The sequence below is a fragment of the Brachycentrus maculatus genome, unplaced genomic scaffold (genome assembly GCF_059751285.1).
Source record: "Brachycentrus maculatus isolate JH-2025_06_01 unplaced genomic scaffold, ASM5975128v1 h1tg000491l, whole genome shotgun sequence".
Lineage (NCBI taxonomy): Eukaryota > Metazoa > Arthropoda > Insecta > Trichoptera > Brachycentridae > Brachycentrus > Brachycentrus maculatus.
Window position 1 is genome coordinate 366,677 of NW_028281238.1, and position 15,572 is coordinate 382,248.

The 15,572-nt window shown below is 31.5% G+C and overlaps 2 non-coding genes across 2 annotated transcripts; one reads left to right on the top strand and one right to left on the bottom strand.

Annotated features, from left to right (window-relative positions):
- Positions 1-14,814: 14,814 nt before the first annotated feature.
- TRNAT-CGU (transfer RNA threonine (anticodon CGU)) lies at positions 14,815-14,888 on the bottom strand. Its single transcript has one exon. It is a non-coding gene; the product is annotated as a tRNA-Thr (tRNA).
- Positions 14,889-15,020: 132 nt separating this feature from the next.
- TRNAT-AGU (transfer RNA threonine (anticodon AGU)) lies at positions 15,021-15,094 on the top strand. Its single transcript has one exon. It is a non-coding gene; the product is annotated as a tRNA-Thr (tRNA).
- The last annotated feature ends 478 nt before the right edge of the window (positions 15,095-15,572 follow it).

The window sequence follows — 15,572 nt, forward strand, 5'->3', positions numbered from 1 at the left end:
TTTTAAAGTTGTATTACACAAAGTAAACCCTGAATGATAAGGAGAGTGTTATACTACCATACATAAGTTAATAATGGCTTTTATATACCCTTGCCTAGTTGTGTATATGACTTAGAATTTCGCCTAGTCTCCCACTAGTCTGTTGATATCGGTGACGACGAAACCCGGTTACTGGTGAAATAAAGCATATTTTATTAAAATTAAACACTTGAATATACCACTTTAATGAGTTTTATTTATATATACGACTAGTTTCGAAAACGACAGATGCTTTCATCTTCTGGTACAAATTAAAACTAACAAACAAAAAATATATTTAGGTATATATATAGGTTAATAAACATAGGGAAGGGAGGGGGGTTGAGGAACAAGATTTTTTGTAAAAGAAAACATTGATAATAATGGTGACGTATTTTGAAACAGTATAGTATTAATTAACGTTTTATCTGAATTATTTTTTGTTTGGAATTTTTAAATTTTCTTAAATTATTCATGACTTGACCTTTATTTGTAACAGAATGTAATAATTTAAATGTATGAGAGTCAAATGAGTGGTTAGTTTTAAATAATTACTTTTTAGTCCACGGCGATGTTAAAGTCGATTATTCAAGTGTTTAATTTTAATAAAATAATCAAGTCATTCCACAAAGTTAATGCCGAATCAATAAATAATAAATTAAAATATATGTGGAAAAAACTGTAGAGTACTGTATGCAGTTTTATAAAATACCATTTCGCAGAATTCCAAACCCTTAAGGAAGGAAGGTAAAAGGAGGTACATATCGCTCACTCCTTTCAAGAACGTCATAAATAAAAAATCGTCAATTTTCAGTTGTGCATATTTTCGGAATGCCCAGAAAATGTACTGTATCCCTGCAAAAGAGGCATATTTTTAACTTAATATTTACCCGTTACAGGGCAGAAAGTGTTGTTTTTGCATTTTGAAGAAAAGGTATTGTTTCATTATTTTTTTAAATATACTAAATATTTTTCAAATGGAGAAAAAACCACCAGGTTTTACCTTAAAAAATAGCACATTTAGAAGTTCAATAAGTGGCTTGATATTTATTTTTAATATATTGTATTATATTTTTAAACTTAAACGTTCTCCTGAAAGATCAAGTTTTTTTTATTTATGACGTTCTTGAAAGGAGTGAGCGATATATAATAAGTCCTTTGAAGGATTTTCATGTTATCAATGTTTCTACGTATGTCCTTTGTGTCCAAGAAAGAATCCTTTGAAAATGGGTTCGGAAAATACGCTAGTATTTGAAAACATTGAAATGCAACATGCACTGTGTTTTCTTTAGCTAACTTTTGTGAAACAGTTCTTGAATTGTAATTTTGCACTAACGCAGTACAAAGGTGCTTTTATTTATTTATTTAATTTAACTTCATGTACAGAAAAGAGAAAAGTACATTGGCTTATTGCTAAAAAGAAATATCTTCCAACCAACCAAAAACAGACTAGTGATATTGATTAAAACGTTTGATATCATATATAGCTTTTATTTTCATATATTTTTAGGATTTTTACGGAGTGTGTGGATGTTTTTTCGTGAAAGTATTTTAATGTTTTTTTTTATGTTTTTGAATATAAACTCTGATGATGACAAGGTTCTTGTTGAAACCGGTAGGTTAAATGTAAAGCTGTACAATTCCCGAACAAATAAAATAAAAATAAAATAATCACTTTGTCAAAATAAAAAAATGTAAAGAAGCGGTTTTAAAGCTTCTTTAAGGGTTGAAAAACGGTTATTCAATATGATTTCTTTGGAAAATCATTGCGTATTTTGATAAGAAAGATTTATGTTCATACAAACAGTCAGCTTCTAAGAAAAATTCTTTTCTTTAAAAGGATAATGCCTCCCTTATTAAATAAATGGATTCGGTAAGGGAACTTTGTTTTGTATTTTTCTCCATTCCTTTGGCAAATCACATTAGTCCTTAGTAGGATAGGGTATCTATAACAAGATACAAAAAATAAGAGTCATGTTGAAGAAATAGGTTATTAGTTATATTCAGGATGAATCCGGCCCGTGCCACCCCTTTTCGTGTAGCGTGACTTGGCAGAAAGCTGAAAAAAATCACCACTAAAAGCTGCAGAAATAATTGTTGAGACGGTTACATATTTTGGATATTCTAGTTCTCGATATCGTATGTTTTTGAAGAAAAAATAAGACCAACAAAAATTAGCAGTTATTTTATAACTTACATATCACTATGCTGCTTCCCGCAGGGGTAGGCATAGAGAATAGAACGCCACATCAATCGGTCTTTGCGAACAATCTTCTTCTATTCCACATTCATGCATCTCCTCATACATACATATACACACTACACTCCGATTATTCCGATTCCTGGCCTGACCGCTCTCAAGTATTTGAAATACTCGAAAATGCCAAGTTTTCTTCGGTCTTCCGATGTTCTTATTTTCATCTACATTCGCTTCATAAATTTGTTTTACTATTATTTCATCACTCATCCGTTCCATGTGTGCAAATCATTTCAACACACCTTTCTTAATTTTATCGATAATGCTTATGATTCGACCATCTATAATACATTGTTTCACCTCAAATTCATCTGAGAGATCGTATTTCCACTGCATTATTTAGACTGGGCATGTAATGAGCGAAAAAAGAACAGTGAAACATATTTATGCGTAAAAGAAGTAGAAGAAGACCGGGAAAACGTGGCAGGATCAAGTATTTAAAATACATGAAAGTGGTCAGGTCTAAAACTGTTTTCAAAGACAGTTTGCTGTGGCACTCTATACTCTCTACCTACCTCTACTAGGTAGGCGGGTTCGTTAGTTAGTAGTTATTTGAAGTCATATTTTGACAGTCTTGAAATGTGATACTAGTTTCAGGGAAGCGCTCGAAGGAAAATATGTTGAAGAGATCCCAGGAACACAGGAATTCTAAGCTCAGAACGAAGAACTAACAGTATGTCAAACTCTATACTCCGAACTCAAACTCTATACGGGAGTACACACTATTCCCGATACACAGCGTGCCCGAGGCAAGGCAAGATAATCGAGAGTTTGGTAACTCTCTATGACTCAATACTTACATACCTATGTAGGATATTGAGTATAATTATGATTTTAAATAAAAAAAAAATATTTACAGCATTTTGAATGTCGCTTACTCCTTTCAACAACGTCATATATAAAAAAAAATAATTTTTCAGGAGATCGTTTAAAAGTTTGAATAAAATGTATTAAAAATAAATATCTAGCCACTTATTGAACTTTTTATTATGCAACAGATCTTTTTAGGTAAAACCTGAAGGTTTTTTATCCATTTGAAAAATATTTAGTATTTAAAAAAATATTATTAAACAATACCTTTTCCTCAAAATGCAAAAACAATACTTTCTGTCCTGTAGCGGGTAAATATTAAGTTAAAAATATGCCTCTTTTGCTGTGCTATAGTATATTTTCTGGGCAGTTCGAAAACATGCACAACTGAAAATTGACGATTTTTGATATATGACGTTGTTGAAAGGAGCGAGCTATATGGGGTCGAATACAGAGCGGACACCGTAGTAACAAAAAATGCTCTAAGAGTGTCAGAAATGAAGATTTTAAGGATCATATTTGGCAAGAGTCTATGAGATAGAATAAAGAACTAATTAAATAAATAAAAGGATAAGAAAAATATGCGAGATCTAAGATGTCGTTAGGTGGAGAAGGCAACGAAGAAGACGATGATATGCGAATGTGAGGAGAATGGAACTATCTTGACTCCCCTACATTGCACTGTACGGCCAACAGTAAGGTAGACGGCTCCCAGGCAGAACACCAAAGAGATGGATTGACAGCATAGCAGAAAGCTAATCAATAGTAAAAACAGGCCACAAGGCTTACACCAGCAGAAGAAGAGAAGAAGAAGAAGTTTTTAAATTGATATAATTCTTTATTTATATCAGAATTAAACAGATAAAAAGTTGTGATTCATGCAAATAGAATATGGAGATGATCACGTTTGGGTAATTACACGATTAACGACCTATGGGAAAATCTAAATTTGTAAATAAATATTTAACCTCACTCAAAATTTTGTAAAAGTTGAAATTATCTACACCACGTAGGTGAATCGGTTACATCCGTACCTAATCTTCTGTTTTCTTTTTTTTATTTATTTAATTCTTAAACACTTCGAAAGTGATCTGTAGATTCAAAATCTGTCATTGATTCTCCCTTATTAAGTTCTTCAAAATCTCTAAATGTTTTCACGGATGCGATGAATATCATTTTAAGTACCACTTCGTGGTAAATCGAGCGCGAGTAATGCAGGGAACGGATAATCGGAAATAAGTAGTGCAAACTTGTTCAATATTCTCGTACGCTATCGGAAATAAACTGTGGACCGAGTCTTACTTGAGAAATTTCGAAAGAGGTTCTTTGTTGAAAGCGTTTCCAATGGTAAAATTTTATTTGTTACTAAATGCAGAAATTATATCAAAGTTTTCTTTTCTTGCATCGAAAGAATGGAAAAGTCTCATTTTAACTCTATATTTTTTATCGTTCACATCTAATACTAACAGGTTTTATAAGAATTTAAACTAAAATAAAAATAATTAAAAATTAAATCCATTTATTATTCACAACATTTTGAGTGTCCAAATATTTACTACATTTTGAGTGTGTCCAAATACTTGTTCACAAAATCTGGAATATCTCCAATTACAGGAGTCATTTTCATATTATTTTTTGACACCTTATCAAAGATGAAGAAGAATATGGAAGAAAAAAGCTTCTTTTTATCTCACCAATAGATGTCTCTAGTGAAGTTCTAGTGATTCAAGAATAATGTTTCAAAAATTGGTTCAAATATGTAGGACATCCAAGAATTTGAGTAGTGTGGTTGTCAATGTAGAATTGGCGAATGTAACACGTGTGTAAAGTGATCACTTAAACCAGCCTATGACGGTCGTCAGCCCTGTAAATGCTCAGACTTCCAAATTCTTCTTCATCTCTGATGAGATGCCAAAAAATAATATCCAAATATTTGTTCAGAAATCAGTGATTCTTGACTTAGGAGTTATTTAATTTTTTTTAAATATCTCAACATAGATGAAGAAGAATTCATAGACTTTCATAAGTCTATGTATTTACAGGGTTAACTACCGTCATTGGCTGGTTAAGTGACAAAAAAACACTCTCCTTATCATACATTGCTTACTTTGTGTAATACCACTTTTATGATAAGTGTTTTATGAAAAAAAAAAACTAACTAACCATTACGCCGCTTCCCCGCAGGGGTAGGCAGAGAGAATAGAGCGCCACACCACTCTGTCCTTGCAAACATTCTTCGCCTCTTCCACGTTCATGCATCTCCTCATACATACGACTCCTAACCTGACCACTTTCAAGTATTTGGCATACCTGATCGTGCCATGTTTTATTACCATACCACAAAGTTATCAATGCTTCCAATATACAAAATAGATTACTTTACACATGCGCAAATTCACAATTGTACTCATAATTTACAACCACACTAAGTTCTGAAAATTTGAGTGTGTGTTTGTCAATCATAGGTAGAATGGTGAATGTTAAATCCCAGACTTTCATATTCTTCTTCATCTATGTTGAAGTATCAAAATGATTATAAACAGTATTTTTTAAATTTATTTATTACAAGTATTATTCACGTGACACGTGTTTTGATGCATTCCGCGTCATTTTCAAACACTGAATTTCAAAATTTTCGATGCATTTGCATCATTTTCAAACAAATACATCGAAACACGTATGACTAAAAATGAAGAAAAAGTGATATTTACCAAAGAAAACTGAAATAAAAAATGAATAGATTATTACCACAGCTGAATCAATTAATAAAATAATTGTTGGAAACAATTAATTATTATAATTATGATTTATTATCTATTGGGAGAATAATCCAGTGTCTAATCAAATAAATAATTTTTAATTAATGTTTTACTTAGTACATACCATGCACCGAAACACGTATCACAGTAGATTTTAAGAAAAATTGGTGTTTAAAAATTGATATTAGCACTGCTGAATCAATTAATGAAATAATTATTGGAAACAATTAATTATTCTAATTATGATTTATCATCCGTTGGGAGAATAATCCAGTGTCTAATAAAATACATAATTTTTAATTAATGTTTTAATTAGTAAATACCATGCACCGAAACACGTATCACAGTAGATTTTAAGAAAAATTGGTGTTTAAAAATTGATATTAGCACTGCTGAATAAATTAATGAAATAATTATTGGAAACAATTAATTATTCTAATTATGATTTATCATCCGTTGGGAGAATAATCCAGTGTCTAATAAAATACATAATTTTTAATTAATGTTTTAATTAGTAAATACCATACAACGAAACACGTATCACAGTAGATTTTAAGAAAAATTGGTATTTAAAAATTGATATTAGCACTGCTGAATCAATTAATGAAATAATTATTGGAAATAATTAATTATTTTAATTGTGATTTATCATCTGTTGGGAGAATAATCCAGTGTCTAATAAAATACATAATTTTTAATTAATGTTTTACTTAGTAAATACCATACAACGAAACACGTATCACAGTAGATTTTAAGAAATAGTGGTATTTATTAAGAAAAAATTAATTGAAAATGTATGGATTTTTACCACGAAGTGACTGCCAAATCAATCAATTAAAAAATAAATAATAATAAATTGTAATAAAAATATTTATATGTTTTCTCGTTGTTGAAGAACACCCCTTATGGTGAGGTCTAGGTTGCTACCCCTAAGATTGGGTGGCTGCAAACGCGAGTGGTATAAAGTCAGAAAATATTGGCAATGGAAAACAATTGGTGAAACATTGAGAAATGAAACGTTGTCGGAGCAATTCTCATCTCATCCATAGAGCTTTCTGCATGTAGTAAAGTCTCACAGTTCGTACTTCAGTACTTGAGAAACAATATTTCATTGAATTTCGTAAGCGCTCGAGATGTTTTTGAAGTGGATTTTTTAAGGCGCAGTTTATGGTAACTTTTATTAAATGATATTATAAAATGACAAGTATTTAATTTTCCACATACATATTTTAATTTATCATAAGTAATTTCAAATACTGGACTAGAAGGAGAATTTATTTGGTTATTAATTAAACGAATATTATTTTTAAGATCGGATTTATACTCGGTGAAGACCAAATGCCGCCTATACAATGCCTGCATTGCTCCTGTTCTCTTATACGGCTGTGAAACATGGCACCTTACAAGGGCCCAGAGCAGCCGTGTACTAAGCTTTGAGAATAGGTGTCTGCGGAGAATTTTAGGTGTTTAATTTTGTGAGGAATGAAGAGATAAGGCGTAGGACGCATCAAACCTTGGTTACAACTGTCGTCAAGAAAAGGCGATTCAGTTGGCTTGGCCATGTACTCCGCATGCCTCCTGAGAGCCTTAATCAAGCTTGCCTCTTTTACAAGGCATCAGGTTCGCGCCGCCCAGGACGACCACTGCTGACAATTCGTCGGCAGTTCTCGTCAGAACTTCGGGACGCGGATCTGACTTGGGAGGATGCAAGGGAGCTGGCAGCCGACAGAAAAGCCTGGAGACAGTTTGTGGACTCCATATGCTCCACCTAGGGAGCGGATAAGGTTTAATTAATTAATTTAATTTTTAAGTGCCTTCCGAATGTAAAAACGGCGATCAAGCAAGATTCCTCGTTTTTCCAATTTAAATCGCGCCCACTCCTTTCAACCTATATACACCCGACGCACTTTGACTAGCATCCCTAGTGCATGTCAGACCTCGGCTCTTAATGCATGTTTGTTCTGCAACCCCTAGTGCAAGTTGGTCCTCGGGTCAACCAATATGGCATGTGATAAACATTTTGTGTAGGCTGTTGTAGTGATTGTCCTGACGAAGAGACGGGTTCGTCACAAAACTGGTAGACACAAAAATCTCGGTGAGCAGCTTTTTACTAATATTACTAACATTCAAAAAAATATATAGAAATAAAAATTACTAACCACAAAGTAAATACTTTGAATATTAGTAATATTGAAAATATGTTTATATGTTATTCATATTTTTTTTCATTTTAATGTATTAAATTTTTTAAATATGATTTCAGAAGGTAATTGAAGTATTTGGTTCCCAAATATTTAAAGTTCTGTTGGAAGTGCTTGGTATTGCATTTTGTTATCTCAAAGAAGAACTTTTCTTTAGATTTAAGTATTTTTCGCTCTGAAATAATTGAGGAACTACTGTTTTTTTTAAAATAGTTTCTACTTTTGGGACTTAGAATGTTAAAAATAATAAATTTGTTGGATAAGTTTTTTTCTTTTTTAATGGCTTTGATGATTTTTCTCTGAACGGTTTTGATAGGATTTTATATTTGAAGCACTAACTTTGTGATTTTCCATTTTTTAATTAAAATGTAACTTTGTTTCAAAATCACTAAAAATATTTTATTTTAACTTATAACTTAATATTATTTACAATGTCTACCGGTTTCGAAGCTAACCGCTTCTTTATCAAGACTGATTAATATATCAGATTAATTAATCAGTCTTGATAAAGAAGCGAGTAGCTTCGAAACTGATAGACATTATAATTCAGTTTAAATAAAATATTTATAGTGATTTTGAAACAAAGTTACATTTTAATTTAAAAAAAAGTTTTGATATGGTTTAAGACGTTGGACACATTAAATTATTTTTTGGAAGATAAATGGAAAAATTAAATAAATAATTTTGCTTTGTCATTTGTTCACTTCAAATACTGCTCCAGTAAAGTTATTTTTCTTTCTTCAAGCATTTTAAAGTTTTCTTTGTCTTGTACGATTTCCTCTTAAAATTCTTCTTTCATATTTACTTTCTATCCCGAGAGTCCTAGTTTGTGGGACTTCAGATCCGACGAGAAAAAAAAGGAATTAATTGCGCCCTTATTAAACAAGGATCATGTTAACGATACCAACTAAAAAAATCCACATTTTCAACAGAGTGGTTTATGAACAAAAAACTTAGAAAAAGTTAATTCCGTTAATTTTTTAGAATTCATGAAAAATGTTTTATCATATTTAGAGTGTAATATGATATTTTAAATAATGAGATTCGAAAAAGAAATGTACGCTAAGATGGTTTGGATGTGTGGAACAAATGAGTAGGGCAAGAACGGTAAAACAAATTGATGTGGCGAATGTATTTGGAAAAAAGAGCTGAGGAAGAAAACTCGGCATGATCAGGTATGTCAAATATTTGATAGTTGTCGTGTCAGGAGTCGAAATAAAAGGCGAGTGTGTATAAGGAAATGCTAATGCACATTAATAAGTGGAAGAGGTGAAGAATGCAAAGACAGAAAAGAGTTTAATTAAAACATTAGAGCTAAAGAGAAAAAATAAATATTTAAAGTATTTATTTATTGATTCCAAATTAACTTTGTGGAATGACATCTGTCGTCTTCACAACTAGTCGTATATATAAATAAAACTCATTAAAGTGGTATATTCAAGTGTTTAATTTTAATAAAATATTTATTGTACCATTTGTGCAATATTATTAAAACTTTTTATTATGATCCAAATACTTTTTGTTGTTTTTGTAGTTCTTGTTCAATCAAAGGTATTATGATGTCCATGTTTTCTTATGTTCGTAGTAGAAAACATACTGACTAAATCCCGGATTCGAGTTTATTTATTGTAATTATTTGTACAAGTTCTTTAATTAATACTAAACAAATAAACAAAAAATAGTTTTGAGTACATTTTTGCTTAGTTTGCTTTTATTTTTACAACCATTTTTTTATTGAATTGCCTGACTAACTAGAGACAGACTACTATTTACTAAGTTAGCCAAAATTTTAAAGAACATTTTATAAGAAGTATAAAGAGGAAGAGGTTTCCGCCTCTGTAGTGTAATGGTCAGCACGCTCGGCTACCGTTCTGGAGGTCCCGGGTTTGATTCCCAGGGGGGTCAAATAAACATAAGTGATTTTTTCACTGTAATATTTATTCAATATTACCCTGGACTGGTACTTGAAGCGGAGGGCTGATCACCTTTCCTTCGTGTGTAAACGATCAAGATAACACTGTGTTCATATGAAGCAGTGCCCTATGCACCATTGGGGTGCGGATAAGGGTTTTATTATTTATTATTATTATTATAAAGAGGAATATAACTTTTTACATCGTGTGTAGAATGATAATGTTACACGTATATAAAATGATCTGTTAAACCAGCCTTGGACAGGTTATAAGCCCTATAAACATCCAGACTTACAAATTCTTCTTAATTTATGGTAAGATATCAATAAAAATAACTTTTTTTTAAATGTTTAACACTCTCCTTATCATTCATCGTTCGTTTTGTGTAATACTACTTTAAAAACACTTATACGTTATTACAGGTTTAAGAATAATCATTTCGTCATCAAGTATTACACAAACTGAACGATGAATGATAAAGAGAATGTTATATAACAACACTACAAAGTAAATAATGCTTTTAAAAAACTTTTTTTTTTCATAAGTTGGGCTATTTTCAGAATGACGAGAACGTCCGTTAATATCTCCTTGTCCAGAATTCTTCCCGGTTTATATCGGGGCAACTACGAAACAATCATCCGGGAAGGGGGGATGACAAAAGGAACAATGGGACCTGCTGCCACTTCTTATGGGAAGGTGAGCTCCGAGGGGAGGGTGGTACAAGGGATGCTTCCTCCGTTGCTGACACCTAGCGACATTTTCCGGCACTAGGGTGGCTTTACTTATACAGGGGGTGCGAAAATTAGGCGCACAAATCAATAATAATTAAAAAAAAACGATGTAAATTTTATTATTTACTTTATTTTAATTCATGTTTTACTAAGTAAATACCACTGTTTCTTAAAATCTACCGTGACACGTGTTACGATGCATTCCGCATCATTTTCAAACACCGTATTTGAAAATGATGCAGAATGCATCGAAAAAGAAATAGTGGCATTTCCTAAGTAAAACATCAATTAAAAATGGATAGATTTTACCACAAAGTGACTGCCGAATCAATTAATGAAATTACTTTTTTTTAATTTATTTATTTAAAAATTTGACATTAACAAAAATACATTTTTTCAAAACTTCCAAACCCCTACCCGCACCCCAATGGTGTATAGGGCACTACATCATTTGAACGTAGTGTTATCTTGATCGTTAACATATAAAGGAAAGGTGATCATCCCTTCACTTCAGGTACCAGTCCAGGGTAATATAGAATAAATATTCGAGTGAAAAAATCACATTTATTTACCCTGGACTGGTACCTGAAGCGAGGGCTGATCACCTTTCCTTCATGTGTTAATGATCAAGATAACACTGCGTTTATATGTATAAACATGTGCCTCAAAATATGAGTAGTGTGGTTGTTAATCATAGGTAGGATGCTTAATATTCTTCTTTTTCTTCTTCAAGAGTCCTCTGACCCCCACTCCCGGATATAGGCCTCTTTCCCTTCTTTCCATTTCCCCCGGTCGGTTGCTGTTTGCAGCCAATGCTAAACGTTACAAGCATATAAAGTGTTTTCAGGACAACGTTTTTAAAGTTTAAAAATATAATACAATGTGTTAAAAATAAATATCAAGCCACTTACTGAACTTTTTACTGTGCATCAGATCTTTTTTAGTAAAACTTTATGTTTTTTTCTCCATTTGAAAAATATTAAATTTATTTAAAAAAATAATTAAACAATATCTCTTCTTCAAAATGCAAAAACAACACTTTCTGCCCTGGAGCGGGTAAATATTAAGTTGAAAGTATGCCTCTTTTGCTGGGATATAGTACATTTTCTGGGCATTCCGAAAACATGCACAACTGAAAATTGACGAATTTTTATTTATGACGTTCTTGAAAGGAGTGAGCGATATGCGATCTCTTAGAAGAATGTACGACAAAATGATGTATGATAGATGTTCGAATAGTGAAATAAGGAAGGAAAGCAAATCTGAGACAAGCATTATCGATAAAATAAAGAAAGGTGTGTCGAGATAGTTTGGCCATGTAGAACGAATGAGTGAGGAAAGAACGGTAAAACAAATTTATGAGGCGAATGTAATTGGAAAAAGGAGCAGTGAAAGACCGTAAAAAACTTGGCACGATCAGGTATGCCAAATTCTTGGAAGCGGTCAGGTAAGGAGTCGAAACAATCGGCGGGTGTGTATGAGGAGAAGAGGCGAGGATTGTTTGCAAAGACAGAGTGGTGTGGCGTTCAATTTTTTCTGCCTATCCCTGCGGGGAAGCTGCGTGATGGTTAGTTAGTTAGTTAGTTATATAAAGTGTTATCATAAACCAGCCTATGACAGATCGTCAACCCTGTCAATACTCAGACTTCTATATTCTTCATCATCTGCTTACTTACGTCACATTATTTTAAAGATTAATGATTTATGTGATATTTCGCGTTGAAACATATATTTGAAAAAAAAAGGACATTACCTTCGCGTTAGCATTTATACGAGTATACCAGGGACAGAGCGAAGGACAATTTAATTGCGAACTTTTGCTTTCCGCTAATATTAAACTGATATTTCATTTTGTCGATGTGCAAAGCTTTTGTACAAGGATTCCTCACGCTCCGATTGATCCTTTATTAAGAAAAATATTTGGGAAAAGAGAAACAGCCGAGGGCAATGTTGACCTTATAGTTTCGTTTTGTTTGTTCTTAGCACACAATTTAAGGAATATTATACGGCATTTTTGACATCTCAACAAAGACGAAAAAGGATATCTGGATATTTACAGGGCTTATGACCTGTCATAGGCTGGTTAAATTTACTAATACTAGTAAAAATGTTTTAGTTTTTTTTTCATCTCACAAATAGATGTCTCTAGTGAAGTTCTAGTGATTAAAGAACAATGTTTCAAAATCGGTTCATATATATAGAACATCCAAGAATTTGAGTAGCGTGATTGTCAATAATGGGTAGAATTGGTGAATGTTACACGTGTCTATACTGTCGTCAGCCCCGTAAATGCCCAGACTTCCATATTCTTCTTCATCTTTGATGAGATGTCAAAAAATAATATGAAAAATACTCCTTTAATTGGAGATAATTCAGATTTGTGAACAAGTATTTGGACACACTTAGAATGATGTAAATAGATTTTTTTATTTATTTGAATTATTTATTTGTTAACTTTAGAAATACATATACAGTGAAACCTCTATCTATCGTTTTCAAATAATCGTTTTCCCTAATGTGTCGTTTATTTCTTCTACCCCGAATGCATTTCATACAAAAATAGAACGCATCAATCGTTTTTCTATCTCCTTTTTACCGCATTCATCGTTTGAATTACGCTGCATATTTGATATATTTTGGCTGCTTTTTTTATGTTCTCCTCAATTTCGTTTCGTTCGATGACAATATTCCAACGTGTGTGATAGAAACTATCGAAAGCCTATGTGACGCGTTGACGGATACAGTAGGAGAGGTCGATATTGATGAAGAGGAGCCGCAGCCTGTACTTTTATTTTCAGAAGCATGCACACTCTTTGAAAGATTGAAAACTTTCTTCTACGCACATTCAATGTCGAAAAAAAATAATTTGCATAGATGAAAGTAAACTGTTGACTTACGGGAATAAAACAGTAAAAAAAACAAATGTCGATCAGAGATTATTTAAAATGGACAGTAAACTTTAATCTTTTTTTCTTTCTGTTCTTCTTTGAATTAAATTATTTTTTTAAAAAATTGAATTATTTTTTAAATATATATATTTATATTTTTAAATAAATACATTTGTTTACATCTAAACCTTGTATTCCTCTTAGAATTTGAACCTACCAATGGTTATTCAGATTGGGAGGACTGTATCTTTACTCAATCCTTGTGTATAAACTTCTTAATCCCGCAATCATTGTTTTCCCGCATTTATAGTTAATTTCAATAGAACCCTTTAAAAACGATGGACAGAGGTTTCACTGTACTATATATATTGATTTTAAAATTCATGACATAATTCAACATAATTAACATATTTTTTTGCAGAGACCCGCTAGCCACCTTGTGTGTCTTGTCGGTGGAGTTCGTTTTACATAGGTTTTTTTTTATTATCATTTTTATCTACACGTAAAAAAAATTAAAAATTAAAAACTATTTTACAATTTTCATGGAATTAACTCTTAAAATGATTAAGGAAACACTGGTTTCTTAAACCACCTGAGTTTATTAATGACCACTAGTTTCGGAAGCTTAACTTCAATCGTCAGGTCGAAATAATAACTAAAATAAAATAAAAAAAAACTGTTCTATAAATTAGAGGGGGTTAGTCAAGGGATGGAGTTTGAAAAAAAAGAAAAATGGAAAGCAAAGGTGAAGAATTTTATAACAATAAATTAACAATTTATTATTATTATTCGAATTTAGTTTTTTTGGATTTCTAAATTTTCTTATTTAAACGCCTGAAAACATGATTTTTTAAATATTTTTATGACGTTTATAATTTGACCACTTTTGAGTGAAGATCAGATAAGAGTATGATATTCACAACACTACGATATATGTTATCGCCTCTTCCACATTCATGCATCTCCTCAAAAAAAAAATCCTTCCAACCATAACGAATCCTAACTGAACCATTTTTAAGTATTTGAAATACTTGATAATGCCAAGTTTTCCTCGGTCTACCTCTGCTTCTATTACCAACCATACTCGCTTAATATTTTTTTTACTATCCTGTCTTCACTCATTCGTTCCACATACCCAAACCATCTCAAAACAACATTTTTTATTATTTGATCGATAATGCTCGTCTTAGCCTTGCATTCTTACAAAAACATTTGTCTCTACAAAAAAGCATTTCAAAGTCCCCGACGAGATTCGAACTCGTGATCTCCTGTTTACGAGACAGGCGCTTTAACCAACTAAGCTACGGGGCCGTTGCACGCATTCAAACATACGTAAATTATATTTCAATAATTAGAACTGTTTTTACGAGAGTCGTGTTACAAATGCATTAAAAAATAATAAAATTTTACCTCAACATTGCTAAATACTTAAGTTATTATATAGGTCCCGTGGCTTAGTTGGTCAAAGCGCCTGTCTAGTAAACAGGAGATCACGAGTTCAAATCTCGTCGGGACCTAAATTTTTTAAACACATTTTTTTGTGAACAAATACTTGAAGGAATGGTGATCAGCCCCCGCTTCAGGTTCCAGTTCATGGTAATTTGAATAAATATCAGAGTGAAAATATAACTTATATTTATTTGACCTCTCTAAGAATCGATCCCGGGACCTTCAGTATGTGCTGACCATTATCCTACAAAGGCGGAAAATTTTACATTTATATATATACATATATTTATATATATATATATATATATATATATATATATATATATATATATATATATATATATATATATATATATATATATATATATATATATATATATATATATTTATATATGTATATATATATATATATATATATATATATATATATATATATATATATATATATATATATATATATATATATATATATATATATATATATATATAAATATATATATATATATATATATATATATATATATATATATATATATATATATATAT